This window comes from Dendrobates tinctorius, unplaced genomic scaffold (assembly GCF_039654945.1).
Source record: "Dendrobates tinctorius isolate UK_male_01 unplaced genomic scaffold, ASM3965494v1 ptg000237l, whole genome shotgun sequence".
Lineage (NCBI taxonomy): Eukaryota > Metazoa > Chordata > Amphibia > Anura > Dendrobatidae > Dendrobates > Dendrobates tinctorius.
The window spans coordinates 3,938,178-3,964,946 of record NW_027361904.1 but is presented as its reverse complement, the minus strand read 5'-3'; the positions used below and the strand labels follow the sequence as shown (position 1 = coordinate 3,964,946).

General features: G+C 48.1%; 1 long non-coding RNA gene and 1 pseudogene across 1 annotated transcript; one reads left to right on the top strand and one right to left on the bottom strand.

Moving 5' to 3' along the window:
* Positions 1-341: 341 nt before the first annotated feature.
* Positions 342-12,115, bottom strand: LOC141060438 (uncharacterized). The gene is made up of 4 exons (XR_012222703.1): positions 11,978-12,115; positions 5,462-5,608; positions 4,494-4,673; positions 342-1,027 (listed from the first exon to the last, which is right to left on the bottom strand). It is a non-coding gene; the product is annotated as an uncharacterized lncRNA (long non-coding RNA).
* An 11-nt stretch (positions 12,116-12,126) lies between these two features.
* LOC141060433 (uncharacterized) overlaps positions 12,127-26,769 on the top strand; it is a 91,910-nt pseudogene continuing 77,267 nt past the window's right edge.

Here is a 26,769-nt window from a genome sequence, read left to right as displayed (position 1 = left end):
TTCTTAACTGCTAAACACTGTATGTAGACTGCACATCTCTGTGCAACTGCCCAGAATATAATGAAATGCAGTGATTTAGCGGAAAGACTTTTAGTCTGTAACTGAAGGACAAATGGTCATCATAACAGTATGTTATCTTTTGGGCATAAAAATAATCTTTTATTTCCTGGAAATTGTTTCTACCAACCTGACTGACTGTCGTATTGTGCAATTTTGTTTTGGGCGTGTGTAGAGGACCCGTGGCGGTGCCAGAATTTTAAAATGGTATGGTTTCAGTAGGGGCTAGGAAAACCACGGTCAGATAATTCCTAAGGTATTGAAATAAATATTATAAACGGAAGTCAAATAAGCTGTTTATTTCACAGAGGCCAAAAGAGGAAAACCTCTCTCCCAATGTAAATTCACCAAAATAGATAATAAAATAGTGGAATACTCCAAACAGGTGTATATACAAAGAAAAACAGTGTACAGAAGCATCACCAACAAGTTAAAAAGAAACGTATTTTTATTTAAATATCATAAATACCAGTATTGAAATATATCATACAAGATGACACAAACAGAGAGCAAGGGAGGAGACATACTGATGCAGCAGGGAGGGTGTGAGCACCTAAATAACCAAGGGTACGTGGGAACACATATCAAAAAATACAGACACCCAGAAATGGTATATAATTATAGGGGGAGAATGATGACCAGTCAATAGGCATGTACTACATATACCACCAGGTACATAAATCGCAATGTATCAGCCTTGCTTACCCATATAGAATGGCGGTGTCCACTTGTCTCCCTACTGGCCCCTTTGATGTGCATTTCACGTAGCAGCTTTTTCAAAAAGGGGAAGTAAATTGTACCATGCCTCGGAGGATTCAAATAGAAGTGTCGCCATGGATGCCGCGCACTTGTCTCGAAAATCAGGTGCCGGAAGTGTCCTCTTCACCCAGGGTTGTCAGCATACTGCGCGCATGCGGGCGAAAGCTCGCCCAATGATGTGTAAGATCCAATGGGGACACATTAGATGACACTGATATAAGAAAAAAATAAAGACAAATTAGAAAAATATCCAACCTGCCCAGCGAAAAACACAAAAAAACACTAAATTATTTAGGTGCTCACTCTCCCTGCTACATCAGTATGTCTCCTCCCTTGCTCTCCTGTTTGTGTCATCTGGTATGATATTTCAATACTGTTATTTATGATATTTAAATAAAAATACATTTATTTTTATCTTGGTATTGATATAAAGTCTATATTATATTTAACACTTTAACATGGGGAGATTGGGTAAAATTGAGAGATAGACTGGCCATTAAACAATACCAGCCACTATAATCTATATATATAAAGCTAAATGTATGTGTGTGTATCAAGCCCCGCCCACTCCACACGCAAAGCCCCATATAATAAATATCTAATATACTGTATATAATAAATATCTAATCTTTTGTATATACACTGCACAAAAATAAAGGGAACACTAAAATACTGCATCCTAGATATTACTGAATTAAATATTCCATTTGCAAATCTTTATTCATTACATAATGGGATGTGTTGCGAACAATAAAACATAAAAATGATCAACGTAAATCAAACTTAATATCCCATGGAGATATCAGTTTGGAATGATACTCAAAATCAAAGTGGAAAATCAAATTACAGACTGATCCAACTTCAGTGGAAATGCCTCAAGACAAGGAAATGATGCTCAATAGCGTATGTAGCCCCCACGTGCCTGTATGACCTCCATCTTACAATGCCTGGGCATGGTACTGATGAGGTGGCGGATGTTCTCCTGAGGGATCTCCTCCCAGACCTGGACTTAAGCATCTGCCAACTCCTGTACAGTCTCTGGTGCAACGCGACGTTGGTGGATGGATCGAGACATGATGTCCCACATGTGCTCAATCAGATTCAGGTCTGGGGAACGGGCTGGCCAGTCCATAGCTTTAATGCCTTCATCTTGAAGGAACTGCTGACACACTACAGCCACGAGGTCTGGCATTGTCCTGCATTAGGAGGAACCCATGGCCAACCGCACCAGCAAATGCTCTCACAAGGGGTCTGAGAATCTCATCTCGGTACCTAATGGCAGTCAGTCTACATCTGGCGAGCACATGGAGGGCTGTGTAGCCCTCCAAAGAAATGCCACGCAAAACCCTAAATGACCCACTGCCAAATCGGTCATGCTGAAGGATGTTGCAGGCAGCAGATCGCTCACCATGGCGTCTCCAGACTCTCACATGTGCTCAGTATGAACCTGCTTTCATCTGTAAAGAGCACAGGGCGTCAGTGGCGAATTTGCCAATCCTGGTGTTCTGTGGCAAATGCCAAGCGTCCTGCACGGTGTTGGGCTGTGAGCACAACCCCCATCTATGGATGTTGGGCCCTCAGACCATCCTCATGGAGTCGGTTTTTAACCGTTTGTGCAGACACATGCACATTTGTGGCCTGCTGGAGGTCATTTTGCAGCGCTCTGGCAGTGCTCCTCCTTGCACAAAGGTGGAGGTAGCGGTCTTGCTGCTGGGTTGTTGCCCTCTTACGGCCTCCTCCACGTCTCCTGGTGTACTAGCCTGTCTCCTGGTAATGCCTCCAGCCTCTGGACACTACGGTGACAGACACAGCAAACCTTGCCACAGCTTGCATTGATGTGCCATCCTGGATGAGCTGCACTATCTGAGCCACTTGTGTGGGTTGTAGAGTCTGTCTCATGCTACCATGAGTGTGAAAGCACAACCAACATTCAAAAGTTACCGAAACATCAGCCAGAAAGCATTGGTACTGAGATGTGGTCTGTGGTCCCCACCTGCGGAACCACTCCTTTATTGAGTGTTTCTTGATAACTGCCAATAATTTCCATCTGTTGTCTATTCCATTTGCACAAGAGCATGTGAAATTGATTGTCAATCAGTGTTGCTTCCTAAGTGGACAGTTTGATTTCACAGAAGTTTGATTTACTTGGAGTTATATTCTGTTGTTTAAGTGTTCCCTTTATTTTTTTGAGCAGTGTATATTATATATACATATATATATATATTATTATATACGGTTGCTATTAGCAACAGTTTTCCTTGTAGACAGTTGTGGTAACTGAGGCCTATTATTCTTATAATTTCTATGGTGTTATTGTCCTTCTGTAAGGCTGGTTTCACATTCGCGCTTTTTAAGCGCACGCACGGCCGGGGGTAGCTCCGCCCCCGAGCCGGCTCTCTGCCCGGCGTGCCCGCCCCTTCCTTGTAGCGCCGCCTCCTAGCGCACAGCGGCGCCTGCGATCGGCGCACCCTATCTTTAGCATAGGGTGCGCAGATCGTGCGCAGGCCGTGCGCTAGTTGCGCTTTGACCTGCGCTGCGCACTTTTGACGGTGCGCCGTGCGCGCCAAAATCCGAAAAGTTTGATTTTGGCGCGCACGGCGCACCGTCAAAAGTGCGCAGCGCAGGTCAAAGCGCAACTAGCGCACGGCCTGCGCACGATCTGCGCACCCTATGCTAAAGATAGGGTGCGCCGATCGCAGGCGCCGCTGTGCGCTAGGAGGCGGCGCTACAAGGAAGGGGCGGGCACGCCGGGCAGAGAGCCGGCTCGGGGGCGGAGCTACCCCCGGCCGTGCGTGCGCTTAAAAAACGCGAATGTGAAACCAGCCTAAAGCTGGAAATAACACAATTTATTACTGTGCTGACCCAGACCACCCTCTGACACAGACTGCAGGGGGAGCCCAGAATCAGGATCTCCTCTTTGTCTGGAATGAAGCATCTCATTAACTTAAAAATTCAAACACAGATTAAAAAAAACACAAGACAGATTTTTCCAACCCAGGTATCATTTTAATCGGTGTAACAGCGCCAACCTGACAAACTTATTTACACAGCTACAACTAACGCAACTCTAAATTAGTCCTTCTTTAACATTTCTAACTAAATGTTATTAACACTCCTACAAGGCTGAAATCTGCTTTCTCTAAGAGAAAAGCTGTATTATGCCTCAATGAGCAAGACTTACAGAAATTAGTACAGAAATGGAACCAGTAATGTTCCACATCTCCCGTCCGCACTACCAGACTACTACCACTAATATCCCACTTCATCCCGTCAGCCAGAGCCATTGGATTACTTCCCCTAATATCCCACATCATCCAGTCAGTGAGAGCCACCGGGCTACTACCACTAATATCCCACATCATCCCGTTAGCCAGAGCTGCCGAACTACTACCCCTAATATCCCACATCATCCCATCAGCCAGAGCAACCGGGCTACTACCTCTAATATCCCGCATCTTCCCGTCAGCTAGAGCCACTGGAGTACTACCCCTAATATCCCACATCATCCCGTCAAAGCCACCGGATTACCACCCCTAATATCCCACATCATCCATCACGGTATCCCGACTGCTGTATCTCCCTCAGCAGACAAATATCAGAGAAGAGAAATACCAGCACCAAGCACATCACGGGCTCACCGCCCCCCCCCCTGAGCATCAAGCACATCCCTGACTCACCGCCCCCCGAACACCGAGCACATCCCGGGCTCCTCGCCCACCGAGCATCCCCAGAAGTCACCGCACCAGACAGATCCAACGTCTGCTCCTCACATCGCTGGATCCGGTGCAGGTGAGCCTTGCTTCAAGTTCCTGTGGATCCTAGGCGAACGCGGCGAGAGGGATGTGGGGATCTTCTTCCTTGAATAAGAAAAATAAAGTCCAGCTCACCAGTTAAGACATCACGAGAATCGGAACACGGAACCGCCGTGTCAAGGCGTGGAACATTGCACAATAGACGAGAATCCAGCTCAACGATGAAGTGAAAAACATCCAATTCTTTATTCACTTGAGAGTTTCAAGAATAGAGGATAAAAGTATCAGCATAGATAGCAGCAATATGATAAGATTGTAATTCGCATGGTATATATATGTTTTGAAAGTAGCCAGGAAACCAGGCTACATAATAGAAATGATGTAAAATAACCCTATAGGACACATATATATATGCAGGACTGTAAAGGGTAACTGTCAAAATTCAATAGCAACAACAAAATAGAACGACCAACAGCCAAAGGAACCCTAAAAGATAATATTTTATTGGTATAGATCATAAAATGAACACAGGTTCACATGTAAAGGGGGGTCAAAAGGCATAAAAATGGTGAGAAAAAAGCCATGCATGTTGTCTACACCATACAGGAATCATATTTCAAAGGATCACAATAGCCATAGGATAATTGGTTCTTCAAAAAGCAGTTAACATTAGTCATATGGCCATCAAATAACGGCTAATAGCATATGGTAACGATAATCATATAGAAAACCACAGTCACTACAGTTGGTCTGTCAGTCACCTAGAAGCAATAAAGCATATATACAGCACCAGTGTGCATAGACATCCATATGGACCGACCTGACCCACTGCAGATAGAAAATAATAAATAAAGAACCAAAGTAGTGGCATATGTAAAATATAACAGCGTTACCTGAATGGATGAGAGACAGACACGCAGGCTAACCCCGACGCGCGTTTCGGAGCAGGGCAGCTCCTTCCTCAGGTGCAGGTGAGCCTTGCTTCAAGTTCCTGTGGATCCTAGGCGAACGCGGCGAGAGGGATGTGGGGGATCTTCTTCCTTGAATAAGAAAAATAAAGTCCAGCTCACCAGTTAAGACATCACGAGAATCGGAACACGGAACCGCCGTGTCAAGGCGTGGAACATTGCACAATAGACGAGAATCCAGCTCAACGATGAAGTGAAAAACATCCAATTCTTTATTCACTTGAGAGTTTCAAGAATAGAGGATAAAAGTATCAGCATAGATAGCAGCAAACAATGCGTTATCAACGCGTTTCAGGTGTCGCAGCACCCTTAGTCATGACTAAGCTCCGCCTACTTCCGCATGCGTCTTGCGTACCTATCTTTAAGATTGTGTATGCAGTGCCATGCGTTGTATGCAGATGCGTCCATGTGCGTCGTTTTGAAGTGCACTATGAACGCAACATGTTGCATTTTCTTGCGTTCTGTGAGCACGTCAAAATGACGCACGCGGACGCATCCGCATACAACGCATGTCCCTGTGTACACAATGTTAAAGATAGGTACGCAGAACGCATGCGGAAGTAGGCGGAGCTTAAGGAAAGAGGACCGTAGCACGACACTGAGGACTCAAACGCTAATGTGAACCCGACCTTAAAAAAAAGAATATCAGTTCTATATATACTTATATTTATCTTCAAATCACAAAACTATATACAGTGGGAGCGGAAAGTATTCAGACCCCTTTACATTTTTCACTCTTTGTGCCATTGCAGCCATTTGGTAAATTAAAAAAAGGTCATTTTTTCCTCATTAATGTGCACTCTGCACCCCATCTTGGCTGAAAAATAAAATAGAAATGAAGAAATTTTTGCAAAAGAAAATCTGAAATATCACATGGTCATAAGTATTCAGCCCCTTTGCTCAGACACTCATATGTAAGTCACAGGCTGTCCATTTCCTTGTGATCCTCCATGAGATGGTTCTACTCCTTCATTGGAGTCCAGCTGTGTGTAATTAAACTGATAGGACTTGATTTGTAAAGGCGCACACCTGTCTATATAAGACCTCACAGTGCATGTCAGACCAAATGAAGATCATGAGGTCAAAGGAACTGGCCAAGGAGCTCAGAGACAGAATTGTGACAAGGCACAGATCTGGCCAAGGATACAAAAGAATTTCTGCAGTACTCAAGGTTCCTAAGAGCACAGTGGCCTCCATAATCCTTAAATGGAATGAGTTTGGGACCACCAGAAGTCTTCCTAGACCTGGCCGTCCAGCCAAACTGAGCAATCGTGAGAGACGAGCCTTGGTGAGAGAGGTAAAGAAGACCCTCAAGATCACTGTGGCTGAGCTCCACAGATGAAGTAGGAAGATGGGAGAAACTTCCACAAAGTCAATGATCACTGCAGCCCTCCACCAGTTGGGCCTTTATGGCAGAGTGGCCCAACGGAAGCCTCTCCTCAGTGCCAGACATATGAAAGCCGGCATAGAGTTTGCTAAAAACACATGAAGGACTCACAGACTACGAGAAATAAGATTCTCTGGTCTGATGCCATGAAGATAGAACTTTTTGGTGATAATTCTAAGCGCTATGTGTGGAGAAAACCAGACACTGCGCATCACCTGCCCAATACAATCCAAACAGTGAAACATGGTGGTGGCAGCATCATGCTATGGGGGTGTTTTTCAGCTGCAGGGACAGGACGACTGGTTGCAATTGAAGGAAACATGAATGCGGCCAAGTACAGAGATATCCTGGATGAAAACCTCTTCCAGAGTGCTCTGGACCTCAGACTTGGCCGAAGGTTCACCTTCCAACAAGACAATGACCCTAAGCACACAGCTAAAATAACAAAGGAGTGGCTCCAGAACAACTCTGTGACCATTCCTGACTGGCCCAGCCAGAACCCAGACCTAAACCGAATGGAGCATCTCTGGAGACCTGAAAATGGCTGTCCACCAACATTCACCATCCAACCTGACTGAACTGGAGAGGATCTGCAAGGAAGAATGGCAGAGGACCCCCAAATCCAGGGGTGAAAAACTTGTGGCATCATTCCTAAGAAGACTCATGGCTGTACTAGCTCAAAAGGTGCTTCTACTCAACACTGAGCAAAGGGGCTGAATACTTATGACCATGTGAGATTTCAGTTTTTCTTTTTTAATACATTTGCAAAAATTTCTTCATTTCTATTTTTTTTTTAAGTCAAGATGGGGTGCAGAGAGTATCATTCAGGTCAGGGCCTGGCAGGCCGCAGCAGGGCGTCAAACCCCGCCGGCTTCTCTGAGGTAAAATTTCTGTGTGCCAGGTCCAAAAATCACGATTTTGGTCTCAAAATGATCACAAGAAGAGCAGCAATAAGCCCATGTAGAAAAAGCCGGTGAAATCCTTTTTTTTTTTCGCTTGAAAGAAGCTTCAGAGGGGAAGTTTGTAGGGAGCTCTAGACTCCTGCGTCCTCACATCACAAGAGTCCAAGCAACGCCTCCTTTCTCCACTAATGTGACCTTCCACAAGAACTCGAGAGATATCTCTGCTTCCCCTTACACACACAGCTCACAACACGCCCATTACACACACAGCTCTGCTTCATGTACCTTACACACACAGCTCTGCAACACACCCATTACACACACAGCTCTGCAACACACCCATTACACACACAGCTCTGCAACACACCCATTACACACACAGCTCTGCAACACATCCATTACACACACAGCTCTGCAACACACCCATTACACACACAGCTCTGCAACACACCCATTACACACAGCTCTGCAACACACCCATTACACACACAGCTCTGCAACACACCCATTACACACACAGCTCTGCAACACACCCATTACACACAGCTCTGCAACACACCCATTACACACACAGCTCTGCAACACACCCATTACACACACAGCTCTGCAACACGCCCATTACACACACAGCTCTGCAACACACCCATTACACACAGCTCTGCAACACACCCATTACACACACAGCTCTGCAACACACCCATTACACACAGCTCTGCAACACACCCATTACACACACAGCTCTGCAACACGCCCATTACACACACAGCTCTGCAACACACCCATTACACACACAGCTCTGCAACACACCCATTACACACAGCTCTGCAACACACCCATTACACACAGCTCTGCAACACACCCATTACACACACAGCTCTGCAACACACCCATTACACACACAGCTCTGCAACACACCCATTACACACAGCTCTGCAACACACCCATTACACACACAGCTCTGCAACACACCCATTACACACACAGCTCTGCAACACGCCCATTACACACACAGCTCTGCAACACACCCATTACACACAGCTCTGCAACACACCCATTACACACACAGCTCTGCAACACACCCATTACACACAGCTCTGCAACACACCCATTACACACACAGCTCTGCAACACGCCCATTACACACACAGCTCTGCAACACACCCATTACACACACAGCTCTGCAACACACCCATTACACACACAGCTCACAACACGCCCATTACACACACAGCTCTGCTTCATGTACCTTACACACACAGCTCTGCAACACACCCATTACACACCCAGCTCTGCAACACACCCATTACACACACAGCTCTGCAACACACCCATTACACACACAGCTCTGCAACACACCCATTACACACACAGCTCTGCAACACACCCATTACACACACAGCTCTGCAACACACCCATTACACACACAGCTCTGCAACACACCCATTACACACACAGCTCTGCAACACACCCATTACACACACAGCTCTGCAACACACCCATTACACACAGCTCTGCAACACACCCATTACACACACAGCTCTGCAACACACCCATTACACACACAGCTCTGCAACACACCCATTACACACAGCTCTGCAACACACCCATTACACACACAGCTCTGCAACACGCCCATTACACACACAGCTCTGCAACACGCCCATTACACACACAGCTCTGCAACACACCCATTACACACACAGCTCTGCAACACACCCATTACACACAGCTCTGCAACACACCCATTACACACACAGCTCTGCAACACACCCATTACACACACAGCTCTGCAACACACCCATTACACACACAGCTCTGCAACACACCCATTACACACAGCTCTGCAACACACCCATTACACACACAGCTCTGCAACACACCCATTACACACACAGCTCTGCAACACGCCCAGATTACACACACAGCTCTGCAACACACCCATTACACACACAGCTCTGCAACACACCCATTACACACACAGCTCTGCAACACACCCATTACACACACAGCTCTGCAACACACCCATTACACACAGCTCTGCAACACACCCATTACACACACAGCTCTGCAACACACCCATTACACACAGCTCTGCAACACACCCATTACACACACAGCTCTGCAACACACCCATTACACACACAGCTCTGCAACACACCCATTACACACAGCTCTGCAACACACCCATTACACACACAGCTCTGCAACACACCCATTACACACACAGCTCTGCAACACGCCCAGATTACACACGCGGCTCCGCGCACATTGCGCACGCGGCTCCGCTCCGCGCACATTACGCACGCGGCTCCGCTCCGCGCACATTACGCACGCGGCTCCGCTCCGCGCACATTACGCACGCGGCTCCGCTCTGACCATATTACACACACATTACACACGCGGCTCCGCTCCACACACATTACACACGAGGCTCCGCTCCGCACACATTACACACGCGGCTCCGCTCCGCGCACATTACACACGCGGCTCCGCTCCGCACACATTATACACGCGGCTCCGCGCACATTACACACGCGGCTCCGCTCCGCGCACATTACACACGCGGCTCCGCTCCGCGCACATTACACACACATTACACACGCGGCTCCGCTCCGCACACATTACGCACGAGGCTCCGCTCCGCGCACATTACGCACGCGGCTCCGCTCCGCGCACATTACGCACGAGGCTCCGCTCCGCGCACATTACGCACGCGGCTCCGCTCCGCGCACATTACGCACGCGGCTCCGCTCCGCGCACATTACGCACGCGGCTCCGCTCCGCGCACATTACGCACGCGGCTCCGTTTCGCGCACATTACGCACGCGGCTCCGCTCCGCGCACATTACGCACGCGGCTCCGCTCCGCGCACATTACGCACGCGGCTCCGCTCCGCGCACATTACGCACGCGGCTCCGCTCCGCGCACATTACGCACGCGGCTCCGCTCCGCGCACATTACGCACGCGGCTCCGCTCCGCGCACATTACGCACGCGGCTCCGCTCCGCGCACATTACGCACGCGGCTCCGCTCCGCGCACATTACGCACGCGGCTCCGCTCCGCGCACATTACGCACGCGGCTCCGCTCCGCGCACATTACGCACGCGGCTCCGCTCCGCGCACATTACGCACGCGGCTCCGCTCCGCGCACATTACGCACGCGGCTCCGCTCCGCGCACATTACACACGCGGCTCCGCTCCGCACACATTACACACGCGGCTCCGCTCTGCACACATTACACACGCGGCTCCGCTCTGCACACATTACACACGCGGCTCCGCTCTGCACACATTACACACGCGGCTCCGCTCCGCACACATTACACACACATACAGGTACCTCTCAACTTCAGAAAACAGAAACATATCATGTGGGGCGCTAAGTGCGCTCCTGGCTACATCACAATCCACCCCCATTTACCATTTCTTTCTCTCCAGGCAGGAGATGTCAGAGGAGAGGTGGAAGTGAGAGACATTCAGCAGACGGCAGAGACTAAAGGGCGTAAACCCAAATCCAGGACTGTCCTCTGTATCTGGGACACTTGGGACTAGAGATGAGCGGATCGTTTCATTAGGCCGGGGTCACACTGGCGAGGAATACGGCCGAGTGAGAGGCGCTAAAAGCACGCATTACACATGGACCAATGTTTCTCTATGGGATCCCTCGCACCAGCCGTATATTTCTCATCCGTATTCTACGCTCCGTGCCACTTGCAGCATTCTGCGATTGTCAGCGTACTACGCCCGTAGTACGCCAATGAAAGTCTATGGGTGCGCAAAAAATACGGATTACACACGGACCACACATGTGACCTGCGAGAAATACGCACCCGGTGTCTTTTAGCAAAGCCGGCAATTCAGTGCGCGATACAGTAAACTCACACTGACAGGTTTAATAAAGAAACGAAATAATAGATATAGACACATAGAATACACATATATATATATTCTATGTGTCTATATCTATTCTTTGGTTTGTGTTATAAACCCTGTCATAGGGCTCCATTATATGTCCATTTTGCAAGCCGGCGAGAAAATCTCACCATACGATGCTGACATGCGCAAAATACGCGACCGCACCTTGATTACGGATGACATACGGAGCACTGTTTAGGGGCCATTCATCCGTATTACGCATGTAAAATACAGACCGTATTTTGCGCTGGTTAGTGTGACTCCGGCCTTAGACTCTGATCCGGATTAGTGGACGGCAGCAAAGGACCCAGGTGTGGATTCTGATCACCTACAGACACATTACACACACAGCTCTGCTCCATCCACCTCTATAATACAAGACATCATCCAGCACAGCAGAGTCCTCCAGACACTGAGACACCTGGAGCTCCGCCCCTGATCATGTGACTGCTCCCCATGTGACTGATCACATGACTGTGACGTCACACAGGTCCTGTCCGCACATGGTGATGCATGCCGCTCAGCAGGTAGAGGTATGTGTGTGCTGTGTCTCCTCATCCCGCACTACACATGGGGGAGAGAGCGACAGACCCCGCACTACACATGGAGGAGAGAGAGCGACAGACCCCGCACTACACATGGGGGAGAGAGAGCGACAGACCCCGCACTACACATGGAGGAGAGAGAGCGACAGACCCCGCACTACACATGGAGGAGAGAGAGCGACAGACCCCGCACTACACATGGAGGAGAGAGAGCGACAGACCCCGCACTACACATGGAGGAGAGAGAGCGACAGACCCCGCACTACACATGGAGGAGAGAGAGCGACAGACCCCGCACTACACATGGAGGAGAGAGAGGGACAGACCCCACACTACACATGGAGGAGAGAGAGCGACAGACCCCGCACTACACATGGAGGAGAGAGAGCGACAGACCCCGCACTACACATGGAGGAGAGAGAGCGACAGACCCCGCACTACACATGGAGGAGAGAGAGCGACAGACCCCGCACTACACATGGAGGAGAGAGAGCGACAGACCCCGCACTACACATGGAGGAGAGAGAGGGACAGACCCCACACTACACATGGAGGAGAGAGAGCGACAGACCCCGCACTACACATGGGGGAGAGAGCGACAGACCCCGCACTACACATGGAGGAGAGAGAGTGACAGACCCCGCACTACACATGGAGGAGAGAGAGCGACAGACCCCGCACTACACATGGAGGAGAGAGAGCGACAGACCCCGCACTACACATGGAGGAGAGAGAGCGACAGACCCCGCACTACACATGGGGGAGAGAGAGCGACAGACCCCGCACTACACATGGGGGAGAGAGAGGAACAGACCCCGCACTACACATGGGGGAGAGAGAGGAACAGACCCCGCACTACACATGGGGGAGAGAGAGCGACAGACCCCGCACTACACATGGAGGAGAGAGAGCGACAGACCCCGCACTACACATGGAGGAGAGAGAGCGACAGACCCCGCACTACACATGGGGGAGAGAGAGCGACAGACTCCGCACTACACATGGAGGAGAGAGAGGAACAGACCCCGCACTACACATGGAGGAGAGAGAGCGACAGACCCCGCACTACACATGGAGGAGAGAGAGTGACAGACCCCGCACTACACATGGAGGAGAGAGAGCGACAGACCCTGCACTACACATGGGGGAGAAAGAGAGCGACAGACCCCGCACTACACATGGAGGAGAGAGAGCGACAGACCCCGCACTACACATGGAGGAGAGAGAGTGACAGACCCCGCACTACACATGGAGGAGAGAGAGCGACAGACCCCGCACTACACATGGAGGAGAGAGAGCGACAGACCCCGCACTACACATGGAGGAGAGAGAGCGACAGACTCCGCACTACACATGGAGGAGAGAGAGTGACAGACCCCGCACTACACATGGGGGAGAAAGAGAGCGACAGACCCCGCACTACACATGGGGGAGAGAGAGCGACAGACCCCGCACTACACATGGAGGAGAGAGAGCGACAGACCCTGCACTACACATGGGGGAGAAAGAGAGCGACAGACCCCGCACTACACATGGAGGAGAGAGAGCGACAGACCCCGCACTACACATGGAGGAGAGAGAGTGACAGACCCCGCACTACACATGGAGGAGAGAGAGCGACAGACCCCGCACTACACATGGAGGAGAGAGAGCGACAGACCCCGCACTACACATGGAGGAGAGAGAGTGACAGACCCCGCACTACACATGGAGGAGAGAGAGTGACAGACCCCGCACTACACATGGAGGAGAGAGAGCGACAGACCCCGCACTACACATGGAGGAGAGAGAGCGACAGACCCCGCACTACACATGGAGGAGAGAGAGCGACAGACCCCGCACTACACATGGAGGAGAGAGAGCGACAGACCCCGCACTACACATGGAGGAGAGAGAGCGACAGACCTCGCACTACACATGGAGGAGAGAGAGCGACAGACCCCGCACTACACATGGGGGAGAGAGAGCGACAGACCCCGCACTACACATGGGGGAGAGAGAGCGACAGACCCCGCACTACACATGGGGGAGAGAGAGGGACAGACCCCGCACTACACATGGAGGAGAGAGAGCGACAGACCCCGCACTACACATGGGGGAGAGAGAGGGACAGACCCCGCACTACACATGGGGGAGAGAGAGCGACAGACCCCGCACTACACATGGAGGAGAGAGAGCGACAGACCCCGCACTACACATGGAGGAGAGAGAGCGACAGACCCCGCACTACACATGGAGGAGAGAGAGCGACAGACCCCGCACTACACATGGAGGAGAGAGAGCGACAGACCCCGCACTACACATGGAGGAGAGAGAGCGACAGACCCCGCACTACACATGGAGGAGAGAGAGCGACAGACCCCGCACTACACATGGAGGAGAGAGAGCGACAGACCCCGCACTACACATGGAGGAGAGAGAGCGACAGACCCCGCACTACACATGGAGGAGAGAGAGCGACAGACCCCGCACTACACATGGAGGAGAGAGAGCGACAGACCCCGCACTACACATGGAGGAGAGAGAGCGACAGACCCCGCACTACACATGGAGGAGAGAGAGCGACAGACCCCGCACTACACATGGAGGAGAGAGAGCGACAGACCCCGCACTACACATGGAGGAGAGAGAGCGACAGACCCCGCACTACACATGGAGGAGAGAGAGCGACAGACCCCGCACTACACATGGAGGAGAGAGAGCGACAGACCCCGCACTACACATGGAGGAGAGAGAGCGACAGACCCCGCACTACACATGGAGGAGAGAGAGCGACAGACCCCGCACTACACATGGAGGAGAGAGAGCGACAGACCCCGCACTACACATGGAGGAGAGAGAGCGACAGACCCCGCACTACACATGGGGGAGAGAGAGCGACAGACCCCGCACTACACATGGGGGAGAGAGAGCGACAGACCCCGCACTACACATGGGGGAGAGAGAGCGACAGACCCCGCACTACACATGGGGGAGAGAGAGCGACAGACCCCGCACTACACATGGGGGAGAGAGAGCGACAGACCCCGCACTACACATGGAGGAGAGAGAGCGACAGACCCCGCACTACACATGGAGGAGAGAGAGCGACAGACCCCGCACTACACATGGAGGAGAGAGAGCGACAGACCCCGCACTACACATGGAGGAGAGAGAGCGACAGACCCCGCACTACACATGGGGGAGAGAGAGCGACAGACCCCGCACTACACATGGGGGAGAGAGAGCGACAGACCCCGCACTACACATGGGGGAGAGAGAGCGACAGACCCCGCACTACACATGGGGGAGAGAGAGAGACAGACCCCGCACTACACATGGGGGAGAGAGAGCGACAGACCCCCCACTACACATGGAGGAGAGAGAGCGACAGACCCCCCACTACACATGGAGGAGAGAGAGCGACAGACCCCCCACTACACATGGGGGAGAGAGAGCGACAGACCCCCCACTACACATGGAGGAGAGAGAGCGACAGACCCCCCACTACACATGGAGGAGAGAGAGCGACAGACCCCCCACTACACATGGAGGAGAGAGAGCGACAGACCCCCCACTACACATGGAGGAGAGAGAGCGACAGACCCCGCACTACACATGGAGGAGAGAGAGCGACAGACCCCGCACTACACATGGAGGAGAGAGAGCGACAGACCCCGCACTACACATGGAGGAGAGAGAGCGACAGACCCCCCACTACACATGGGGGAGAGAGAGCGACAGACCCCCCACTACACATGGAGGAGAGAGAGCGACAGACCCCGCACTACACATGGAGGAGAGAGAGAGACAGACCCCGCACTACACATGGAGGAGAGAGAGCGACAGACCCCGCACTACACATGGAGGAGAGAGAGCGACAGACCCCCCACTACACATGGAGGAGAGAGAGCGACAGACCCCGCACTACACATGGGGGAGAGAGAGCGACAGACCCCCCACTACACATGGAGGAGAGAGAGCGACAGACCCCGCACTACACATGGAGGAGAGAGAGCGACAGACCCCGCACTACACATGGAGGAGAGAGAGCGACAGACCCCGCACTACACATGGAGGAGAGAGAGCGACAGACCCCGCACTACACATGGAGGAGAGAGAGCGACAGACCCCCCACTACACATGGGGGAGAGAGAGGAACAGACCCCGCACTACACATGGAGGAGAGAGAGTGACAGACCCCGCACTGTCTCTTAGGCTACTTTCACATCTGTTTTTTGCTGTCAGGCGCGATACGGCATGTTTTTAAAAAACGGATCCGTTTTTTTTTGCGCCGGATGCGTTTTTTTCTCATTGACTAGCCCATGCGCCGGATCGCGCCGCATGTGCTTGCGTTTCGTCCGTTTTTTTCCGGATCGTCTACAATTTGGTTTCCAGCGGCCGGACACAACGCATCTTGTAATGTTTGTTTTTTTTTTCTGTCCGGCGGAAAAACCAGACAGCTGCGGATGTGGCGCTCTCGGGTACAATGCAAGTCAATGGACAAATCCGGCCACCGGATCAGTCTTTTGCCTGATCGGCCACCGCATTCAGTTTTTCTCCTCTGATCATGCCCAGAGTCAGTCTCTGTCTGTCTCTCTCCCTCTCTCCACACAGCATTTCTCGGGTTCACAAGTTCAGAACGGATCCGGCGCATCAGTTTTTCCCCTAACTACACCGGATCCGTCTTTTCCCATATTGGACGGATTGTGCCTGACTGCAAAAAACAGCTGTCTGAAAGAGGCCTTAGTAGGTGGAGACGTCCCGATCTCTTGGAGTTCCCTCATCTGCCGGCTTGTCTCTGCTTCTGTGTTATGATCTATATTTCATCACACATTACAGTTTCGCAGATGATATAACCGGAAAAAACTCATCACAGTTTTCCTCTTCGTCTCTTCCTCTTTGTGATAGTTTTTTCTTTCTGTTAATAAATATACGTTTTTATTTTACATGTTGGGATAATGATTATTCTGACTCTTCAAGGCAGTAGGAGTCTCTAAATCCTGAGCCATCAGTCCCTTAGATAACTGTATGATTGTTGTACTCACATGCGATGCATCCTCAGATAGTTCCAACTTGTCCACACTGACTTGTAATAAGAGTCCAGGAGAAACGAGTTGATTTTCTCTGAAATCTTGTATTAAGTACAATGCAGCAGGTAGAAGGAGTCATCCAAACAGAGAAGTACACATGTACACCCAAAGATGGCTACAGCAAACTGATAATGAGAAAGAAGGGAGGAGAAAGGCTAAACACCATCAACTACAGAAGGGAAGAAGGGACAAACTTCAAAGAGCAGGGCTTCTCCCTACATACATTATTATTATTTATATAGCACTATTAATTCCATGGTGCTGTACATGAGACGGGGTTACATCAAAATACAAGTATCACAGTAAACAAACTAACAATGACAGACTGGTATAGAGGGGAGAGGACCTAGCCCTTGCAGGCTTACATTCTACAGGATTATGGGGAAGGAGACAGTAGGTTGGGGGGTTGCAGTAGCTCCGATGGTGTTGAGGTGGTCGCGGTGTCATTGTAGGTTGTAAGCTTTTTGAAGAGATGGATTTTCAGGTTCCGTCTGAAGGGTCCAAATGTGGTGGATAACCAGACGTGTTGGGGCACAGAATTCCAGAAGATGGGGGATATTCGGGAGGTGATTTGGTTAGGAGTGAATAAGCGTGGAGGAGAGAAGGAAGTCTTGGGAGGACCGGAGATTACGTGAGGGAAGATATTGAGAGATTAGTTCTGAAATATACGGAGGAGAAAGGTTATGGATGGCTTTGTAGTTCAGTGTTAGTGGTTTAAACTAGATACGCTGGGAAATTGGGAACCAATGAAGGGATTTGCAAAGAGGGGAAACAGGAGTGTAGCAAGGAGAGAGATTAATTAGTCAGGCACCAGAGTTAAGGACGGACTGGAGGGGTGCGAGAGTGTTAGAAGGTAGGCCACAGAGGAGAATGTTGCAGTAGTTGAGGCGGGAGATGATTAGGGCATGCCCAGCATTTTAGTAGAGTGAGGGTTGATGAAAGGACGGATTCTGGAAATATCTTTTTGGAGCTGGAGGCGACAAGAGGTAGCAAGAGCTTGGATGTGCGGTTTGAAGGACACGACACTCAAGGATTACTCCAAGGCAGCGGATTACCGGGACAGGAGAAAGTGTGAATTCATTTATTGTGATAGATAGATCAGATAGGGAAGGTATGCGAGATGGAGGAAAGATAATTAGTTCAGATTTGTCCACATCAAGCTTGAGGAAGCGTCGTAGAAAATGTGGACTTCCCTTCTAGCGGCAACTGAAGAAGAATTTAAAGAATAACATCGTGGGACTTGGAGTTGTTCTAGGACATTCAGTGACTTCTTCCAGGCCTCCCATCTGTGTTGTTTCTGGGACGGCAGCAGAGCATCCCAATCTGTATTTTTGTCATTGAGCTGTCTTAGCATAATCTTGCCTAGTTGGGACGAACTCAAGAGGATCGTAGATACTGTTTATGACACATAGGGCTCCTCGTTTGGTGAATGGTTTGTCACAGGGTGACACTTGAAACGTAATTGCGTCCTGTTTAATATCCCATAGCAGACCAAGGTTGCGTCGCGTGGGAGGGACGTTGGAACATAAATTGAGGTCTCTTAAGCTCGTGGCATAGTCTTTAGATGGAAATACTTCCATTACCTCTTGACTGTTAGAGATAATCTTGTGGAGCCTGAGACTTTTTGTTGAGAGCATTTCCTGAGTCCTGGAGAGCAGATCGATAGCCTCTTCACTCGAGGATAAAGACTTGAGCCCGTCGTCCACGTAGAAGTTATTCTCTACAAACTGAATAGCATTGTGTCCATGTTGTCACCTTCCTGGGCTGCCCGTCTCAGTCTATAGATCGCTACAGCAGGTAACAGCAGTATCTTCATCAGGTAATCCACAACCTTGTAGTGCAGGGGTGGGGAATCTTTTTTGTTTTGCCAAGGGCCATTCGGATATTTATACCATCCTTCGGGGGCCGTACAAACTCCGCCCACAAAGTACATCCTGACTCTGGCACTGGTTTCATGACTTAGTCTTTCATTTCATGCCCTTCAATGTTCAGTAGTGAACACTGCGTGTGTGTGCTAACAGAGCAAGAAGAAATTAATGAGCTTTTGGCAATCAAAATACAGCTCCCTGCCCAAGAATGCGGTCCCTGAGAATCTGCTCGGGGGCCTGATAAATGGTCGAGGGCCGTAAATGGCCCTGGGGCCTGAGGTTCCCCACCCCTGTTGTAGTGGATGTCGTTACCCTTATACCATAGGAACCTGAGAGAGTTTCTACTGTCTTCCCTCACGATGAAGCAATTAAACATCTGCTGGATGTCGGCCATTATCGCCACGGGTTCCTGCCTGAAGCGAATCAACACTTCTATGAGGCTGTTGTTCATGTTGGGTCCTGTAAGAAGCAAGTTGTTGAGGGAGACTCCTTCGTGCTGATCACTGGAGTGAAATACCACCCTGATCTGGTTAGGTTTCCAAGTGTGGTAGACCCCAAAGGACAGAAGGTACCAGCATTCTTCACCTTCCTTCAGTGATTGTGCGGGTTCTGCATGATCTCTGTCAAAGATGTTTTGCATGAAATCGATGAAATGTCTTTCCATCTCTGGCCTTCTTTTTAAAGTGTACTTTAGAGAAGAGAACCTTGCTGTTGCTTGCTGCAGATAGTTTGGCAACCTTGGTCTTGGAGAACAAAAGGGTAACAGAGCCACCCAGCTATTGGAGTCTTCTTGAGCAAATTCTTTGTCCATAACCCTTATAAATTCTTTATCTTCTCTTGTAGGTGCCAAATTGTTGTCTTCACTTGTGGAATTGAACACCGTTGACCCAAGGTCGTCGTCCCAGGAACGGTCCGTGTTCACACTGTTAAGTGGTGGTTGTCGCCACTTGGTGTCGCTCAGTTTCTCTTTCACCCAATAATGATGTGGGCATGGCTGGAAATGAGTGATGTGACCATTTGGCAAGATATGCGTGTTGTAGGAGAAGATAGCGCTAGAGGTATCCTCCTTTTGTTTACGCAGACGTTCCCTATGATCACCCTGCCTAGGGCAAAGCGTTGAGCAAATAGTGCATCGTGAGGGCCGTTGATTTACTGATGTACCTTGTGTAAATGGAGGATGTCTCTCCCAAGTAGAATCAGGATTTCTGCATTGTGATCAAGAGCTGGAATCTTGCTGGCTATAGTCTTCAGGTGAGGGTGATGAAGAGCGGCTTCCGGCATTGGGATCTCTTCCTTGTTGGACTCTATGTGATTGCACTCAACGAGTGTGGGTAGGGGTATTTCTACAGTATTTTCAAGAGATGTTACCATGAGACCACTGGCACTTTTTCCGAAGACTTCTGAGATGCCGCTGCTGGTGCCTAAGGTGTAGAGGTAGGCGCTTCACTTTAAATCGAACAGATCGAAGAGTTCTGACCTTGCTAGTGATCGGTTGCTCTGATCGACCAGGATGCTATACACCTTCACGGCCTTCTCTGGGTGACCCTTGGGATATACCTTTACCAGACAAATCTTCACACAAAACTTGCTCAAAGATCCTCTCCGCAGACTTCTGTCCATGAAGAAGATACTGCGAGAAGACTTGCTGCTTCGCCTGTATTCTCCCCACCATGGCTTATTGTGGGAGAAGGCGCAGGTGTAGGGTTAAGCTGGGATGGATGGAGCGCTTATACGTGGTCCTCACTGTCGTGTTCCATACACTTGATTATATCCTTACAGTCCTTAGAAAGGTGTTCGGTAGAAGCACAAAATCTGAAGCATACTCCAAACTTCTTTAGAAGCTCTTTGCGTTCTTGGAGTGGTTTCTTTCTGAAGACGATACATTTCTTCAGCAGATGTGGCTTCTTGTGGATGGGACACTGACGGTTTGGATTCTCGACTCTATCATCCTTGTCAGGAACCAATGCTGGTGTGGGAACAACATCAGCGTTTATCACCGATACTGGGCCTCTACGTTTTCTGTCAATTTGGTGAGGGCTCTCATATTTGGGAGAGGATGAAGCTTTCCAGTCGGTTTTCCACAGGTAATGCTTGGGTTGACCTTACGCTCTGCAATGTCTTTGATGAAATTGCAGAAGTAGGAGAACGGAGGAAAGGACTCCTGGTGTTCCTTTTTATAATTTGTCCCTAGCGTAGTCCACCTTTTTTGCACGTTATATAGCAGCTTGGCGACTATGGGTTTCACCCCACGTGTGGTGTCCAGGTAACTGAGGCCAGGTAGATGTGTGTCTGTCTTGGCCAGCTGGAGATCGGACAGCAGGTCGCTGAGTTCCTGGAATTTTGAAGCATCCTTGCCGGATATCTTAGGAAAATCCTGCAATTGTTTGAGCAGTGCATCTTCTATAGCTTCAGGACTACCGAAACCTTTCTCAAGTCTGTCCCTTGCGGTGGTGAGACCAGCCGCTGGATCGCTAATGTAAATGGATCTGAGTCTCGTTACTCGCTCTGTGGATCGTGGTCCCAGACACCTGATCAGCAGGTCCAGCTCTTCAGCAGCAGTATTGCTGAGGTCAGTAGTTGCGGTTTTAAAGGCACACTTCCACCATCTTAAACACAAAGAAAAAACACAGTATGACAAACGTGCAAAAATACTCTGTTGTAAAAAATATAACAGTAGACAGCAAGTGCTAGTAAAAGATAACAAAAACGGTATTTAGTTGATACTTTTTTTTGCAAAAAATGTATACTAAGCCACTCCACCAACGTCACGGTATACCCATCTCGGAGCAGTCCTATCTAATGTATTTAAAACCTGATCATGTGGACAATGCCTACATGAGCAGGATTCAGAAAGTCGCTTCCTGATGTGGGCACGCTGTGTAAGACGGCTCCTTATGCCGGCTACTCACTTGCAGTACGTCCTGAGATATTACAAGTCAGTGTGGCTGAGTTGGAACTAAGAGTCCAGGAGGAACAGAGTTGATTTTCTCTGAAATCTTGTATTAAGTACAATGCAGCAGGTGGAAAGAGTCATCCAAACAGAGAAGTACACATGTACATCCAAAAATGGCTACAGCAAACTGATAATGAGAAAGAAGGGAGGGGAAAGACAAAACATCATGTACAGAAGGGAAGAAGGGACAAACTTCAAAGCGCAGGGCTTCTCCCTAGCAACAACAATGTAATGCATAACATAGAGAATATATAATAAGTTGTTCCCATTCATGGGACACAACAATTAATTATTATTCATAACAAAATAGTCCAAAACTAATAGCCACCTCAATTCAGCATATTATATCTCAATTTCTGCCACAAATTTGTGCAGACATAACAAAGGCAAATAGGCAAAAAATAGATGAATCAATAAAACCAATCATTTATTAATAAATTTCATAAAATTCTTTTTTACAAGGAAATTTCTAAAAAAAGGGAGTACAAATGTAATGATAGATGCTCACAGAATTAAGCTTTATGCAACATAATCACAGAATGTTTTTTTCCTTTTCTTTTTTAAATTTTTTTACATACAAATTATCTCCAAATAGTGTTTATTTCTTAAGCATAAATTCATAAGCTATATTTATATAAACTTCTGTCTAAATATTTTTAGGGAAAGGCCCAATAGTTCTAAAAGCAGAAGAAACACATCTTTGATTAAATAGTGTGAAATACACACTGCTGAAGGTAAATAACAATTGGGTTTAACTCCCTATACTCTGTGTATACCATGATAATCAAAGACAAGGCTAACTAATTCTTAATGGAGTAATCACAATGCATAAATGCTCAGATAGTAGCGACTTTTGTTCTCAATGTTTCTCTGATTAATTACAAATACTTATAAACAAAAATGCATAAGCTTACTTGATTGTGTAAATATGTATCTAATTGTTGTAACAAAGGAACAACCTAATTGTGTGTGCGGCAAAAAAAAAATAAAAAATTTTCTCCTTAATGTGAATATATCCAATGCCTAGTGCAGAGAATTACAGGTTACTCATGTGTCCTGCTTAATATGCCAGCTATACTGATTCAATTTGAAATAAGCTATTCCTGCATGATGTAACAATGCAATCCTGTTTGCAATTATACAACAACTTACATGTATAAAACTTCTGCGGCTCTCTCATACACGTGTCTGGTTACCCCGACAGCGCCGTTTCGCCATACTGGCTTCCTCAATAGGGGGCGAAACGGCGCTGTCGGGGTAAATTGAATCAGTATAGCTGGCATATTAAGCAGGACACATTATTAACCTGTAGTTCTCTGCACTAGGCATTGGATATATTCACATTAAGGAGAAATTTTTTTTTTTTTTTTTTGCTGCACACACAGTTAGGTTGTTCCTTTGTTACAACAATTAGATACATATTTACACAATCAAGTAAGCTTATGCATTTTTGTTTATAAGTATTTGTAATTAATCAGAGAAACATTGAGAACAAAAGTCGCTACTATCTGAGCATTTATGCATTGTGATTACTCCATTAAGGATTAGTTAGCCTTGTCTTTGATTATCATGGTATACACAGAGTATAGGGAGTTAAACCCAATTGTTATTTACCTTCAGCAGTGTGTATTTCACACTATTTAATCAAAGATGTGTTTCTTCTGCTTTTAGAACTATTGGGCCTTTCCCTAAAAATATTTAGACAGAAGTTTATATAAATATAGCTTATGAATTTATGCTTAAGAAATAAACACTATTTGGAGATAATTTGTATGTAAAAAAATTTAAAGAAAAGGAAAAAAACATTCTGTGATTATGTTGCATAAAGCTTAATTCTGTGAGCATCTATCATTACATTTGTACTCCCTTTTTTTTAGAAATTTCCTTGTAAAAAAGAATTTTATGAAATTTATTAATAAATGATTGGTTTTATTGATTCATCTATTTTTTGCCTATTTGCCTTTGTTATGTCTGCACAAATTTGTGGCAGAAATTGAGATATAATTAATTATTATTGTATATATTGCAATAAATACTATTTACTACTGTTTAATAGTGCAGGAGTTTCTGTCTCCATCAATATTGTTATATTGCCAGTAAAGCTCTGTTAAATAAAAAAATCAACACGTTCCTGCTCACTCACTGTGTGTAGCTGGAGCACTTTCACTTTGCAAACTGACAGATAAGATGCTATGACCCTAAGCTTTAAGAAATACCAGTTGTAAGCTGTGTTATCTTTGTTCCTGAATACACATCTATTCACTGTTGAACTGCTGGACAGTACAGCGATTTATCTGCTGCCAACAAAACCTACTTGGTAAATCCCCGACACTCCAACTCCGATATTCCTGTGTTCCTTTTCAATCTCTGTTAATTTTTGTATTTCTCCTTTTTGTTTTTGTTTTTTTTTTTGTTTTAACAGCATGTCATCCTCTTCACATTAAAGGATCTTCCTTGTTTTTTTAATGGGTGATTTTACCTTATTGATCTATGAGAAATGAATAAGAGCAAAGATAAGATTGTGGAGAAGATATTAAACCTCACACTAAAGATAATCTTCCATCTTACTGGAGAGGTGAGAGGTTCTGATGTCATCACATGACCTCATTATCTATGGGAATAACAGGGGATATGACCGGAGAGGTGAGAGGATCTGATGTCATCACATGACCTCATTATCTATGGGAATAACAGGGGATATGACCGGAGAGGTGAGAGGATCTGATGTCATCACATGATCTCATTATCTATGTAAATAACACGGGATATGACCGGAGAGGTGAGAGGCTCTGATGTCATCACATGATCTCATTATCTATGGGAATAACACGGGATATGACCAGAGAGGTGAGAGGCTCTGATGTCATCACATGACCTCATTATCTATGGGCATAACGGGATATGTCCGGAGAGGTGAGAGGCTCTGATGTCATCACATGACCTCATTATCTATGGGAATAACAGGGGATATGGTCAGAGAGGTGAGAGGCTCTGATGTCATCACAAGACCTCATTATCCATGGGAATGACGGGGGATATGACCGGAGAGGTGAGAGGTTCTGATGTCATCATATGACCTCATTATTTATGGGAATAACAGGAAATGTCCGGAGAGGTTCTGATGTCATCACATGACCTCATATACCATTTTTTTGAATGGTATAAGTTGAACAGAGCAGGTCAAATATGACCTTGGTCAGATGCGATATCATTTGAAGTGTGACATCTTTTAAAGTGTTACATCAGAAATAGTCCAGAAATCTGTCAGAAGGTAAGAATAACCACTGCTTTCTTATTCTTTACTTAACCTGCTCTTTAACCATGCTCACATTTGCCCTCACCGTTTTTGCTCCACTAATTCTCACTCTCCTTCGCTATCCCTAAACCCCTGCACCCTCGAACCAAATAAGTATCTCCCCCTCTCTCTTACCCCCCACCTCACTTCATCTGCAGACATACTCCTTAATCTCAGACCTCTCCTACTAAAATCACTCGCCTTCACCCACCTGCTTTCCCTTTCTCTGCTTCTTCTCACTGCTGGTGACATATCCCCCAATCCTGCCCCCCCACCTCATACATCCCACTAATCTTCACCCTCATCTTTCTCACACTAAGAGAAACTACCGCAATCCCTAACACTTAAAACCTGTGCCACTGGACCCCACCCTCCCGCTCCCTTTCTCTGGAGCACTTTGGAATGCCCGCTCCGTCTGCAACAAGCTCCATGTGAGCCACAACCACTTTACCTCCCACAACCTTTCCTTCCTGGCCCTCACTGAGACCTGGCTGACACCCCCTAACACGGCCTCCCCTGCCGCACTGAATTACGGCGGCCTCCACCTTACCCACACTCCTCACCCTGGCAACAGACATGGTGGAGGAGTGGGTTTCCTTCTTTCTAAAAACTGCTCCTTTAACCCTATCCACCCCCCACCCTCCCATTTCCTCCCTTCTTTCGAGGTTCACTCTGTCCGTATCTACTCTCCCTCTAATCTCCAAATGGCTGTTGTATACCGACCACCGGGCTCAGCCACTGCCTTCATCGACCAATTCTCCACCTGGCTCCTCCACTTTCTCTCTGATGACATCCCCACCATCATCATGGGGGATTTCAACATCCCCATTGACACCCCGCAGCCAGCAGCCTCCAAACTCCTGTCACTTACCTCATCCTTTGGACTTACTCAGTGGTCCTCCACAGCCACCCACACAGATGGACATACATCAGACCTCATCTTCACCCACCTCTGTTCCCTACCTAATCTCACAACCTCTCCCTTCCCCCTATCTGACCACCATCTACTCACCTTCTCATCATTGTCCTCCTCACCTGCCCCCCATGTCCAGCCACTAGCACATCCTCGCAGAAACCTCGCACACCTCACCTTGACACTCACACACTCACAGACTCTCAGACTCTCTTCTACCTCTGTCCTCCATATCTTCACTCCACGATACGGACAGTGCCACCGCTTTCTACAACGCCACCCTCACATCAGCCATAGACTCAGTCTCTACTCTCATGCATGGCAAAGTGCGACAAATCAGTAGGCAATCCTGGCACAAGAACCTCACCAAAAAACTTCGACA